This window comes from Aythya marila (assembly GCF_965140915.1).
Source record: "Aythya marila genome assembly, chromosome: 3".
Classification (NCBI taxonomy): Eukaryota; Metazoa; Chordata; class Aves; order Anseriformes; family Anatidae; genus Aythya; species Aythya marila.
Window position 1 is genome coordinate 111698138 of NC_139044.1, and position 13696 is coordinate 111711833.

The following is a 13696-nucleotide window of genomic DNA, read 5'->3' on the forward strand; positions in this document are numbered from 1 at the left end:
GTAACTTCTAAAGCTATGCTTGATTTTTTGAGAGACACTGATAAGTAGATAAGTCACAAAATTTGACCTACTTGAATAAAATATCTATAATCTGACCAACAGCGTGCTGTAATCTCCACTTCTCTCTCTCTCTCTCTCTTTAATAAACCCACTGGCTTTTTCACTGGGATATGTAAAAAAAAAAAAAAAAAAAAAAAAAAAAAAAAAACTATACTGACACTCACTTAGTGAACCCACTTTGCCCACCTCCCTCTGTTTCTGCACCAGAAATCAAGAAAACTGTTAGCCCCAATCCTCACCTCAAATTATTTTGTCATTAGCAGTTCTCCATACACGGACCATAAGAAGCACAATTTCCTCCACAGCCAGCCACGCTGATGCTCCAGGTTTGAAGCCAGGTGTTGGAAGAGCACAGGGCAGCACGTAACACATACAGGGATTTGCATAGGGTTCTCCAACACCAAAGCTTCATCTGCACCTGGCTGGTGATGGTTAATGCTTAATAATTATTGTTCCTAGTCTGTTGAAGATATGTTTAGTTAGCATATAGCTAATTGCCTGTCAACTGGGGCAGTTCATGGGGTCATCTTTAGAGCTTCAGACAGAAAAACTGTATCATACACAGGAAGATTGCCCAAGTCATCACAGAGGTGCTTCTGCAACTGCCTGGGTTATGGTCCTCCTATGCTAGTAGTGCTCTGCCCCACACTGGCAACTTCTGGGCATCAAACTGTTATCCCATGGGAATTTCTGACCTGCCTGGGAGCCAAGTTTCATCCTAGGTCCATGAAGAAGCACGCAGTGCTGTTCCTCAGTGTGAGGAAAGGTTCTGCCATAGGAATTATTCAGTGCTTTTCAGTCTGAGATCTCTCCAGTTGCTATTGCGAGCCCCAAAATCACTGAATACTTTGGAAAACTGTTATGACCAACTGCAGGAGTGATCTCAACAAACTACAGTGCAGCATGAGGAAATATTTCTGTCTATTGACTTAAAATTTATGTGCAGCCTACTTCAATGAAGCATACTCATTGCCTCTCCCTTTGGGAAAGAGGGGGGAAAAAGAGGAATGGCTTCTCTCATTTTATTTATGTTCTCTGTAATCATAAATATCTGCATTCAGTCGCCCTCTTACAAGCAAAACAATCCAACACTGCAATCTCTTCTGCCAGGTCTACTTCTGCACTTGTTGTAGTCAGTGGCCAAAATTCATATGGATCTCACACGGAACAAGAGTAGGCTCTCTATATAAGCTCTCCTTATACATCTCGCCATCTGTGCTGAAGTAAACAAAAAAGCAATATTAAAATCAAGCTCAGCTGGAAACAGAAGGAGAGGAGGAAATACCAGCAATTGCTGAATATAAAGCAATAAACAGATTTAAAAGGTGTTACAAATAATGGATGGCTTTTTTAAAAAAGTTGCAGCTGCACTGTATATGACTTTCTTAAACATACCCACATTGAGGCTCTTTCTTACGTTTAGTGCATATTGCCTTTATTCATACGATGTATAAAATAATCTATAATATTCATTAACAGTATAGACAGTAATATAAAATATTTTTAAATTATTGATTGTTTTTCTCTCCTGCAAGGAGAAAGATTTCTTCATTACAAGCCTGGTCCTGTTACAGGCTGTGTGCGTGCCCAGATTTGCACTGTTTCATTTAACAGAGAACCATACAAACTCCAGGATTTGCCCCCGGAGATTTTGCTCAGGAGTGACAGGGTGAGGCTCTCATTCTACAAAATTCGATGGCATGGCAGAGGCTTCAAATCAGTGAAATGCCCCTGTTTAGGAAAACATACCTAAGACAAGCAGCCTTAGGCATGTGCTTATATGCTTCCTTGAATCAGCCTGATTGCTGTAAGTATTTTCCCTGAGGCAGAGATAAGGTTTACAGACAGGACCCAAATTTGGGCCAGTCCAAAGCTAATTTAAATGTATCTCTTCCCTCTCTCTCTTTCCTCTGCTGAAAGAGCTGGATTTGCTGCACATCTTGTTCCTATCTGCCTTTATTAGGCTTTTTATAAACGTGTAAGAAATAAAAAATAAAATAAAATTCAGCATCCCAGACGTCTTCTTGGGTTTAAGATCTTAACAAATGAGGACACAGCTGGGCTACTTGGTCCATGGATTTGCTAGCTGCAGGATTAAGTCCAGCTGAGCTGAAGTTTATAAACCAAGTTATTGACTTTAAAAATTCTCATACCGCTTATCAAAACACACCACATTGAAAGAACACCCTTCCCAGAATCAAACGTGGTAAAGCTTTCTCAATTATAGGCAGCCTCTCCCCACACAGCAGCCCTCACCATAACCCTACCAGTCTGCTGCATCTACTTCATTTCAAGACTCACTCTCAAGTTACTCAAAAAAAAAAAAAAAAAAAAAAAAAAAAAAAAAAAAAAGCCTTTTCTATCTTCCAGCCCAAATAAGCAGGTTCTAGGCAGCAAAAGGTTGGTTTCATACGGCCCGGCACTGAACGGGAAACAAACAGTGAGACACGCAGTATCAGCATCCCTCTGCAAAGCCCCAGCTTCCATTAGGTGCCCCCTGCCTAAAAGGATTTGTTTCTAGTCTGAAGTTAGCACAGCGCCTTTGTACATTGCTTTTCACTAAAGGTCTGATCCGGCTGCCATTAAAATCAATGAAAAGGCTCCCATTGACTTCAAAGGAATCAAGGTATACCATCTATTGCGGTAGATGAAAAATACCAAAGGAAAAGAAAATCTCTGTCTTTTAGTGTATACTTTCGATTTTTATAGTCTTCATCATAACAATGTTGTGAGGGAAAGAGACTGGAAAATTTTCCAAGTAAGTCAATGCTGAAAACTGCAGAAAAAGAAAGTTTTTAAAGCAGACACTTTCCCATTCATTTCAAAATGCATTTTTTCTGTCAAATTTTGTTTTCTGCAGCAAAAATGTGACTAGCTTAGAATCTAAACTACCAATAGGGCCAGGAAAGTGTTTTAAAATATATAATCCTTTGAGACATACACATTCTTTCTGCTCACTTACTCATCAGTCACCGGATTCCACATTTCTGTGATTCTGGAGCCTTAAAAAAAAAAAAAAAAAAAAGGTTGGATATTAGTGCTTTTATTGCACTAATTTATTGCACTGTGTCTATAGGGAGGACCCCAGCACCTGCCTCTCAGCCCAGTGCTCTGTGACAGATATAAGGGGGGATAACTCATATAAGAAAAAGGAGGATTTATTAGAGCACAGAAGGCTGGGTTGGAAATCCTGCTATGCAGCTTTATAGACGCATATATTTAAAACACATTTCAGCAGCTTTATATACCATTACAGTTATTGAATTTTTCATCTTTGACTTAGATATGAATTATTTAATTAGAAACTTCAATACCTGTATAACTTTGAAACCCTTCCGCTATTATTCTTACTCAAAAAAATATTTGCACCTAGGAGAATTTTCTAGCAACCAAAACTTTTATTGAAAGCAGGAGTACAACTGAGGTAGGCTAGGTTATTCAGGTAGTTTGGATCAGGCCACACTTTGGTTCATGTTACATCTGGCTTTCCCTGAACACAGTAATCTGACATTTGGTTATTGTTTAGTGAATATGATTTTCTACCAAACTATTCCCTGTGGATTCTCTGGAATCAAATAGAACAAATCTTGAAAAGATCCATATGTCTCTAATTTTTTTAAAACTTTCATTTTAATTAATTCTCTGCTTTTAAAATAGTTTACAATAGTTCAGTATCTCCAGCAAATCCTCCTTTCCCCCCCGCCCCCGCAGGCTACTTTGAAGGAATCACCAGCTGTTGAAACGGTGTGTAAGGCATTTGTCCACGATGTAAAGATCACATCTGCATTTTACAACCTGCTGTTCAGAGCAAGAACAAGTGTTTTTTACCTCCTCTGCTAGGGCCATGTGCATGGCAGGTTCAAGGAAGAACGATGGGAAAGATGCTCGGTATGTTGCATGCAATTATGGAGTATGTATAAACGTATAATCAACTGCAAATACATAACTTACCTAAGTGATCCCTGCTGAGCCACTGATGGAGCTCCACACAAGGAATTCCCACCAATCTCACAGGCAGTTCTGCAGGACTGGTTCTGTCCTCTGGGGTTAACTCTTCACACCATGGGAAGCACAGACTGGAGCTGGTCTGGGACCCAGGCACCATCACTCTGGGCTTGTGCCATACACCCTAATGAGCCGTTAGCAGAAGTGACTCATCCCTTAAAAAAAAAAAAAAAAAAAAAAGCAACTGATCTAGTTGCTGAAGAATAATTAAAGTATTACAGGGGTGGACAGGCTGGTTCATAAAGTGCTGAGCTGCACTGTAAGCACTGCTCTAAGAGGGGTTGCATCTTTTTACTTCAGATAAGCAGACAACTTGCAGGCTCTTGCTCTTTTTCTTGTGGCACTAAGGGACATGGTTTAGTGATGGGACTCAGTAGGTCAGATTGATGGTTGAGCTCGATAATCTGGAAGGTCTTTTGCAACGTAAGTGATTCTATGATTCTCATTCGCACAGGCAGCACTGATGGTGAAGGCACACACACACGGGGCACAAATATAGTTCAATCCTCATGACCATCATCACACAGTCAGTGCTCAGAAGACTGCTTAGAGCTCAGGGACATAAGGTAGGAGCTGTGACTGACCACAGGTCTTACAGGTGACTTTCTCACTGTCTTCCTTGGGTGGGCGCAGGATGGAGTAAAATCACTGTTTGAATATTCTGTAGAGAAATTCCGCAGTTTAGAAGACATTTCTATAGGCATCTACCAATGCATTATTGTGGCCTAAGAGAGATATAGACACACTCGGAAGAGTCCAACAGAGGGCTACAAAAATGATGAAGGGACTGAAGCATCTGTCCTATGAGGAGAGGCTGAGAGAACTGGGATTGTTCAGCCTCGAGAAGAAGAGGATCGGGGGGATCTTATCAACATCTATCAGTATCTGCAAGGAGGATGCATAGGAGACAGAGCCAGGCTCTTTTCTGTGGTGCCCAGTGCCAGGACAGGAGGCAACAGGCACAAACTGAAGCACAGAAGGCTCCCCTGAGCACCAGGCAGCACTTCTGTGCTGGGCGGGTGCTGGAGCCCTGCCACAGGATGCCCTGAGAGGCTGTGGGGTCTCTTCCTTGAATATCTTCACAAGGCACCTGGATGTGATCCTGGGCACTCTGCTCTGGGTATCCCTGCTGGAGCAGGGGCTGGACCAGATGGACCCAGAGATCCCTTCAAACCTTAACCATTTTGTGACTCTGCAACCTGACAGAAAATATCCTGAACCTTTAAGTTCTGGCTTCATTTAATGTTTGGTTGTTGTTGTTTGTATGAAGTAACCCCCTATGATATGGAAATGTACATGAACACAGCTTGACGTCATCCAGAAAACAAAAGGAAAGTTTGGGTGTACGACTGAACAATTTGGGGTCTCAGTGTAGATAGCTCACAAGACAACACCACGGACACTGGGCAGGGACAGCAGTGCTGTGCTAAAAGGAAAGACAACGGTGAGAGTGTTTGGTTTGGAGTTGTGATAAATAATGAGTGTGAACTGCAAGGACAAGGCAACACAGTAGTTTTCACTGACCCTAATGTCATAATGTTTCCTCTTCCCTCTGATTCATGTCCGAGAGCAGTGCTGTTACCACTTTGCCTTCTGACCCCAGCGAGGCCTTGCCTTTATCAGTGCCATTGCCCTGAAAAACACAGGGGCTGGAAGCAATCCATTTTGAGGCTCTGGCCTTGGATGCACCAACCTGCGTGTCCAACCTCACACAAGCAGCTGAAGAGAAGGGGATTACTCCAGGAATTAAAGAAAACGTAGGGTGACAAAGACGGTGAAGGGACTGGAGCACATCTCCTGTGGGGAGAGGCTGAGAGCTGGGATTGTTCGGCCTGGTGAAGAGGAAGCTCGGGGTGATCTTATCAATGTCTATCAATACCTGCATGGAGGGTGCAAAGAAAATAGGGCCAGACTTTTTTCTGTGGTGCCCAGAGCCAGGATAAGAGGCAACGGGCACAAACTGGAACAGAGGAATCATATCAGGGAATATCAGGGAGCACTTCTGTGCTGTGAGGGTGGTGGAGCACTGGCACAGGCTGCCCAGAGAGGTTGTGGAGTCTCCTCCTTGGAGATCTTCACAAGCCACCTGGACGTGGGCCTGGGCACCTGCAGCTGGTTGGACCAGATGGACCCAGAGGACCCTTCCACCTCAGCCATTTTGTGATTCTGTGAAGCACGTGCGTGCTCCTGGTGGAGGTTTCTGACACAAAGGAGCCCCAGCTCCCCAGGACACAAGGATTAGTTTTTGTCCTTTGTGCCTAACAAGATATTGCTCTTTAAAACAGTCATTGGTGCACAGGAATGGGAAACATAAATGCCATTTCCAGGAGAGACGAAAATATTTTCAGCATAATAACAAATATCCTGAAACAGTCTGCGCTGGTGAGTGAACAGAGGATTACATTTAAATTCAACATTCTTAATGTACATTTCTAATCTTAAATTTCTAAAACGATTAGCCATTTACAGGATGAATAACAGCTTCTGCAGTCATTGCAGCTAGTATAAAAATCATAAAGGTTAGCAAACTGTGTGGATCGGAATATAAACTAATCGGCATCTGGGATTAGGAAGAAATCTCCTCCAATTCATTGGTAAAGGCTTATTCAAATACCGAACGGAGTCCATTATTCTGTTTTGCTGTTAATAACTCAGGTGACATTTGCCATATGCCATCAAAGAGCCTAGGGTCAATATGAATTTTATCTCTGTTAAGGCCTGCAGATTCGGCCTCAAATTGTGAGTCCACAGTTCAATAGCGAGTTGAGCATTCCTGGTTTTAAACAGTTTTTGAATGCAGTAGGGATTATTTTGGGAATTGTATAATGCAAAGGTGCAAGGGAGGAAGCCCAGGAGGGGCAGAAAAGAATGGAAATAAGATTTTGACACAGGATAAATTCAAAACAGGTGATTTTTTATTTTATTTTATTTTTTTATCTTAGCCAATTGTGCTAAGGTTGTCCTTTTAAACTGGGATCACTGTGTATCTCCAATCAAATCACACTCAAAGCAGTTATTCTAGCATGTCCCTATCTGCATTTACACAGTAATTTAGGCATGTTATTCGTATGCTGAGTTTCCTACAGACAGGGAAATAAACTGAAAGATAAAATTTTCAGTTAAAAAAAAAAAAAAAAAAAAAAAAAAAAAAAAAAAAAGGAAGGTTTGGCCTGAAAGCAAGGATAAGACTCAATATGTGTCCTGTTAGTCTTTCCAGAAGAAAGGTTGAAAGTTTGACAGCCTTATATAGGAAGAATTGCACCTTAGTTTCTTAAGCTTCAAAACCTGTAGGAAAGTCACTCCACACACATGGTACAAGAGGGGATCTTGAAGATCATTTCAGTGCCTCCTTTGGGGGGGGCACCTCTCCTACCAAGAATTATTAAGATGTGTTTAGGTGTGGTGGTAGTTTTCACCCAGAAAAACGAGCTGGCTCTACAAAACTGTTTTTTCTAGAGCTGTCAAGCATTGCAGCTAGCACAGCCAGCTTCAGACTCCCTGAAGTCTCTTTCTGCAGCATCTGTGTCCCATGCATGCGCAGCCCAGACATGCTGTATCTCCTGGCCCTCCGGACAGTCTGTGCCAGCATTGTGAGGTGCAGGTGGAGAGGATGGGCAGTCTCGTTTTCCCCAACAGAATCCAGCTATCACGGCATTGTGTGTGATTGCCAGCTCAAATTAGAGGTCCATACAGCCCTGCATCTTACCTGCTTTGGGACAATGGAGGATGTCTAGAGAAGAACATAAAATGAGGGGATTATGTGGTGACACCTTGCTGACATGGGTTCCCTCACTCCAGTTTGTTACAGCAAAGGGATTTCTTATGCCATTACCAGTGCTTCTGTGGATCTTTTTCCTTGAGGAATTCACCCAAGCCCTTTCTGAACCCACATAAACTCTTGGCATTCAGAGCACTCAGTTTTGTGAATGCCCTGTAGCAAGAAGCTGTCCAGTACAAATTGCATGGACAACAACTCCCTCGGGCTGTTTTGAAGCTGGCACCTGCTGTGTGCCTGTGCTGGCCCTAAGTACAGAGGTGATGCTGTCATACGCCTGGAAACCCTGCCAATCATGAGACTTGACAGAGCAGCCAAACACACTCAGTTTCCAGGAATATGAGAAGTTATTATGGTTATTTCATAACGCTGAGTGAGGGTCTGCAAGCTTACAGCCCCAGTATTATGCGAAATACAGGGTTCCCAGAGGTTCCTCCTTGGGCCCTAGCCAGAAAAGATCTGCTCACATACAAAACTCTCCTTTCAAGCCAAAGGGACAACACCTGTGAGCAGTCACCCCACAATTCGTTTTTCCAAGTGGGAGAAAATATGTTCCAAAGGGCGCTGAGTGACAGATGTGTTCCACGCTAGCATTTGGTTCACAAGTCATAAATCTGCTTTGCTCACATGGGTCTGGGGTAACCATAAAACTGCTGGAGATGGAAACTGCAGGAATTTCAGCCAATGACTGATAACTCACTGTAGTTTGAATATCTTGCGTGTTACTGAATCAGAACTTAAATTAAAGGCAACTTTTAAAAGACACTAGTATGATTTCTGAGCCTCTGAATTCCTTCCAGATCTATCCTTTGAGCACTGAAAATATTTAGCTATAATAAATACAGGTCTAATACAAGCTAAATATACTAAAACTGTACACTAAAACTGTGGTTACCAGTTGATGTGGAGGGTTCTCTGCCTGGGCTTTACATGCACACACTGCCTGAAATTAAGGTGGGTGGTCTCAAGTAAGAGATTTCTGAAAATCATTAAGATAAGTAGCAGAACAGGCAAAGTCCTTGTAGAAAATCGCATATTATTAGAAAAGTGAAAAGTGTTCTATATTAAACACTCTCTCTGAAACAGTGAGACTAGTAACAAACCATCCTTCAGAGACAGAAGGAAACTTAACAACTCCCAGAATACCCAGGCATAGCTCAAAATACAAAGAAATATAATTTGCAGAAATAGTTCTGCCTCTTCTTTGGGGAGTATGATGGAGAGCTCCCAGACATGGTGATCCTTGCAGCCACAATACACTGTGAATGTAATAGGTATGGGTAGCTTTTGGGAACACTCACATGCTCAACTGACTTGTGTGTGATCTGGCCCCCTCAAACACTTCAGCTTCCCCAGTAGTCAAATACAAAGGATGTTACAGCCAAGGAAACTCACACTCTGGTAGTGGAAGGAGGGTATTCGCCTCGTCCTCACTGAAAAGGCTGTGGGATCTATTGCATTGCATTGTGTCATTACAAAATGGTTGCAAACATCTGTCCCTAGGCATGAAACCTGCTCACTTGATATGGAGCAGTGCGTCAGCTAATGAGCCTTTATTTGCCTTTCCAAATGCAATTACTTGTTACAGGTAAGAGGAATTTTGCAGTGGTGGGTTAAGAGTAATACAGTAAGAAAAAGCACATTAGGCAACTTTTCTAGTCTGTTCTTATTCAAAGGTACTTTGCTCTTCTTCTACCACAGAAGTTCTAAACTCACACATCAAGTAGAAGTTGCTGGCAAACTCCGAGGAAAGGTGTCCTTTTCTTTCATCGTCAGCCAGAGGTGATCCTGCCGCCTCCCTCCACCTCCAGTGGCTATGTCATCTCTGAGGTCAGTCTTCTGCTTCTTGAACATGCCTTGGCTGTTTATGAAACGTGAAATCAACATCAACAACCAGCAGTGACTTCAAGAGAGAAGCCTTGGGCTAACAAATAATAAAAAAAATCCTCATTTTTTTTTGCCCACAATGAGAAAAATCTATACAGCCACCACCTAAGGGCTTTCATTGCCTTCGGCACTGAAGGAATCCACATTTAGAGAGTGCAGCCTAAACATTTTCACTCACTGAGCTCATCATTTATTTCAGTGGCAGACTTCCCTATGTGAGACAACCTCGCCAGTCATTAATCCCTCTTTAGATTAAACATGAAAGGGGGTCTATCCTCCCATTAGCACAGGGGAGATGTACTAATATGGCCCAAATTAATGTCCTAATCATTCCTTGACAGAAGAGAATTTAAAATATCCCAACTCTATCATTCCGAAATCATACAGTCTGAGGCTGATCATTTCAAAATTGGGGTTGGTCATCAGGGATCTCAGATTTCAGCTGAATTATTCAGAGAGCAAAGTACTGAATATGACCACACAAACCATGTTAGGGCAGAGGGGAAGGGGAACGAAAGGGGGAAATCAGGAAACATCAGTGAAAATCAAAATGCGAAGCGTTACAGCCAGACCCCCACCTCCTCCCAGTTATTTACAGCTCCAGGACAGCATTTTCCTCCAAGAGATTGCTTGCAGAAAACACCATCTTTGCGCATACTTGCTTGAATACACATTCGTATGGGTTTTCATTCTTAGTGTTTACTGGGGTCCTGGTTACATTCTCCAGCCAATTTACTCATATAATGTGTTTTTTTTCTCCCTCTGGCTACCGTGAAACAAAGCTTCAAAAGGGATGGGCAGGAAAATATTCCCTTCGCTAATGTTTGTCTGTCCTAAATGCTGAGTGTTTCTCCTTCCCTGGAACAGTTCTCACTATTTACATGTGTGTAGCTGCGTGCATACCACAGCTTACTAACCCCAGTGCTCTGCACAAAGGATAAAACTGAATAGGGTTATTCATAACCAAGCCCTCGTGCAGCCTGGCCAGCACTAGGATTTCAGTCTATGCTCACGGGGCTTTGATTAGTCCTAGAGAACCAACCTGGATAATTATTACTTCAAATAACCAAGAAAGGAACATATTACATTCTCTAGGAAATATTATGAGTGAATCAGGATTTGGGTGTTTGCATTTGTTTGTTTGTAAATGTTCTCATTAGCTCATCCGTAAGATTTAAGTTCCATGCAGGAATTACCAGGGGAAATTCTATAGACTGCTCAGTGAAAGAAGGCAGAAAGAATCTTGCAATACTCCTTTTAGATACAAAAGCTTATGAATTTCTAAATGCCACAATTTTGTTCAGAATATTCATCACAATATTGTTAATCATATCCTTATTGACTACACAAACCATTTATAGAAAGTTTCACAGAATTTAAAAACAGAGCTGAGAGCCTGATCTCCTATATATCTCAAAGCAACATGTTTTAGCCCTATTTTAAAAACCAAAAAAAAAATTAAATCACAGCAGTTAAGTCTTCAGAAGAGTAGATTTGTGCATGAGTGGAAACGAACCCGTCACTACCAATGTTTGAGACCTGTGCAGAAGAAATGGACTAACTGAGAAAGATCTAGATGATCCCAGTACACACACCATGCCTGTACTATAAGGGGAACCTCTATCATCTTCAAGATCCCTGTCAATCTGACAGGAGGCAAAAGCTCCAACCCCTTCAGCTAGTGGAATTAGTTCAATCATAGATATGAAAGCAAAATCCAGCATCCAGGCACCTGTAGCTGGGAGGGGTGAGTGGCACCAGTGCAGAACTCTGGCAAAAAGCCATCCGAGGGCTCATCTCCAGCCATCCGTTCATCTCTGATGCTCCAAGGGAGTACAGAAAAAATTAAACAACACCCAAATAACCAAGATATATGTGGCCAATTTCATCCGAGAGAAAAAAAAAAAAAAAAAAAAAAATCCTTCCTGAGAGTCTGCAAGATCTAACTGAAGCCACAAAAAAAAAAAAAAAAGATTATCTGATAATAATTACTCTCTCAAAACCACAAGCGTTAGGTGTGGAGAACAGCACAGGAAGCACTGGTTCCTGGAGCATCAGGAGGGACCGAGCAGGAGGGGACAGCAGGTTCTCAGCCGGAGAGACAGGAACTGCCACCAACCTCCTCACAAGGCTCCCACTCACACATGCACAGAAAGATGTTTTCCCACGAAGCAGATGAAAGCATACATTTAAGAATACATATTTAACTTCCTCTTAAACATTCCTACCTATGACAGCACTCACAGAAGAGGCAGTTTTATTATTTAGGGCTCTCTGTACTCTTTCAAGAATGGATTTGTCTAAACTAAACTTGCAGCCACCAGGTCTGGAACGTCCTTGTCAGGAAGATAAACTTGCTACTCGCTCTTGGGTATCTTTTCCATAGGTCACTACTGATCTGTGGTGACCAAGTCACTTCTCAGCTCTTCCCCTGATGGGCTGAATAAGTTGAGCTGCTTATGCCTCATGTTGCCGTGCCTGTTTTCGGAATCCTTTTTCATACCTTCCCTTTGAACTTACCTCAGTTCTTCCACACTGCTTTTGAACTGTGAACGCCAAAACTGGACACAGTTGCTAACAGTAGTCTTACCACTGTTGTGCACGCGGGCAGCATCAAATCCTCTTATCTGCTTGATATTACTTTTTTTACATCTTGGGATTGCATTGGCCTTTTAGCCACAGAGTTACAGTGAGATTTCATTTGGAGGCGCTTATCCAAAAAGAATCCTAAATCTTTCTCAAAGTCCTTGCTTTCTGAAGGAGAGCCTCCTGCTCTGTGTAGCCTCTTGTCTTTATTACCTTGCACCTATCTAGTATTCAATTTTTTTCCTCTTTTTTTTTTTTTATTTATTATTCTTTATTAAACGGCTCAGGTCACTCCGAAAAAAAATGCCCCTTTATCCTTCAGTCTTCCATTTGTTCACTGTTAACCTGTGCCATGTGTACACTTGATTCTGTATCATTACTTACATCAGTCATAAAAACAGTTGGTCTTTAGTCAAAACCTGATTCCGATTAAGGAATCCATTAAAACAGAGTTTCATATAACATCCAGGGTCTGCTCAAAACATTAACCAAAGCAAAAATGGGAGCTCCACCACCTTTTTCAACCTGACTTTTGCCAGGCATCAGGTACACAGGAGGAAACTTCTTGTTATAGCTAGAGCAGCAATACCAACCCTTGGCAGAGTGTTGCAATGATGAACTAACTCCCTGACACCTATACAATACTGCAGGGATGGTGTCTGTCTTACACCTACCTCATAAGTAAACTTTGGAGTAAATCAGCCCTTCCAAAAGGGGTGTCTACAGGTTTGCGAGTCCCCTGAGTGCATCCAGGCTCCAAGGTACGCATGCTTAGGGACTTGGTGCTTAGGGACATGGTTTAGTAGGTGACATTGGTAATAGGGAGATGGTTGGACCAGATGATCTTAGAGGTCTTTTCTAACCTTAATGATTCTGTGATTCTATGCACACCTGGCCACACCTCAGATCCATCCCCAGAGAAGCCCTGGAGATCATCGATGTCCCTCTACCAAGGTAGAGGGCATTCAATGGGGCTGAAGGGACCTGTGCTGATCATCTAGGTACCAGGAAAACAAAGACTGTGGGATGTAGCACCGTCTCCATGCACCCCAAAGCCTATACATGGCTCCTTATAGAGTCAATGGCAACTAACTCAGGTGGCAACTGTGTCCTCTGGGAGCCTCCAGCAGCACCTATTTCTCTTGGTCTCCCCCCTGTGAACCTGCTTCTGGTTCTTTCCACAGCCTGGCTCACGAGGTACTTAACATTTACAGCAAACCTTGGTATTTAATTAAGCTGAACTACATCCCAGCATTGTGCTAAGATTGTTTTGGAGGCCATCGAAATATACAGAAAAACAATGTGTAGCTGCTTAACCAGACTATTACGGCACAAACTTGTGCCCCTCTATTAAATGACAGAATGGCAGCATCTCCTCTCCAT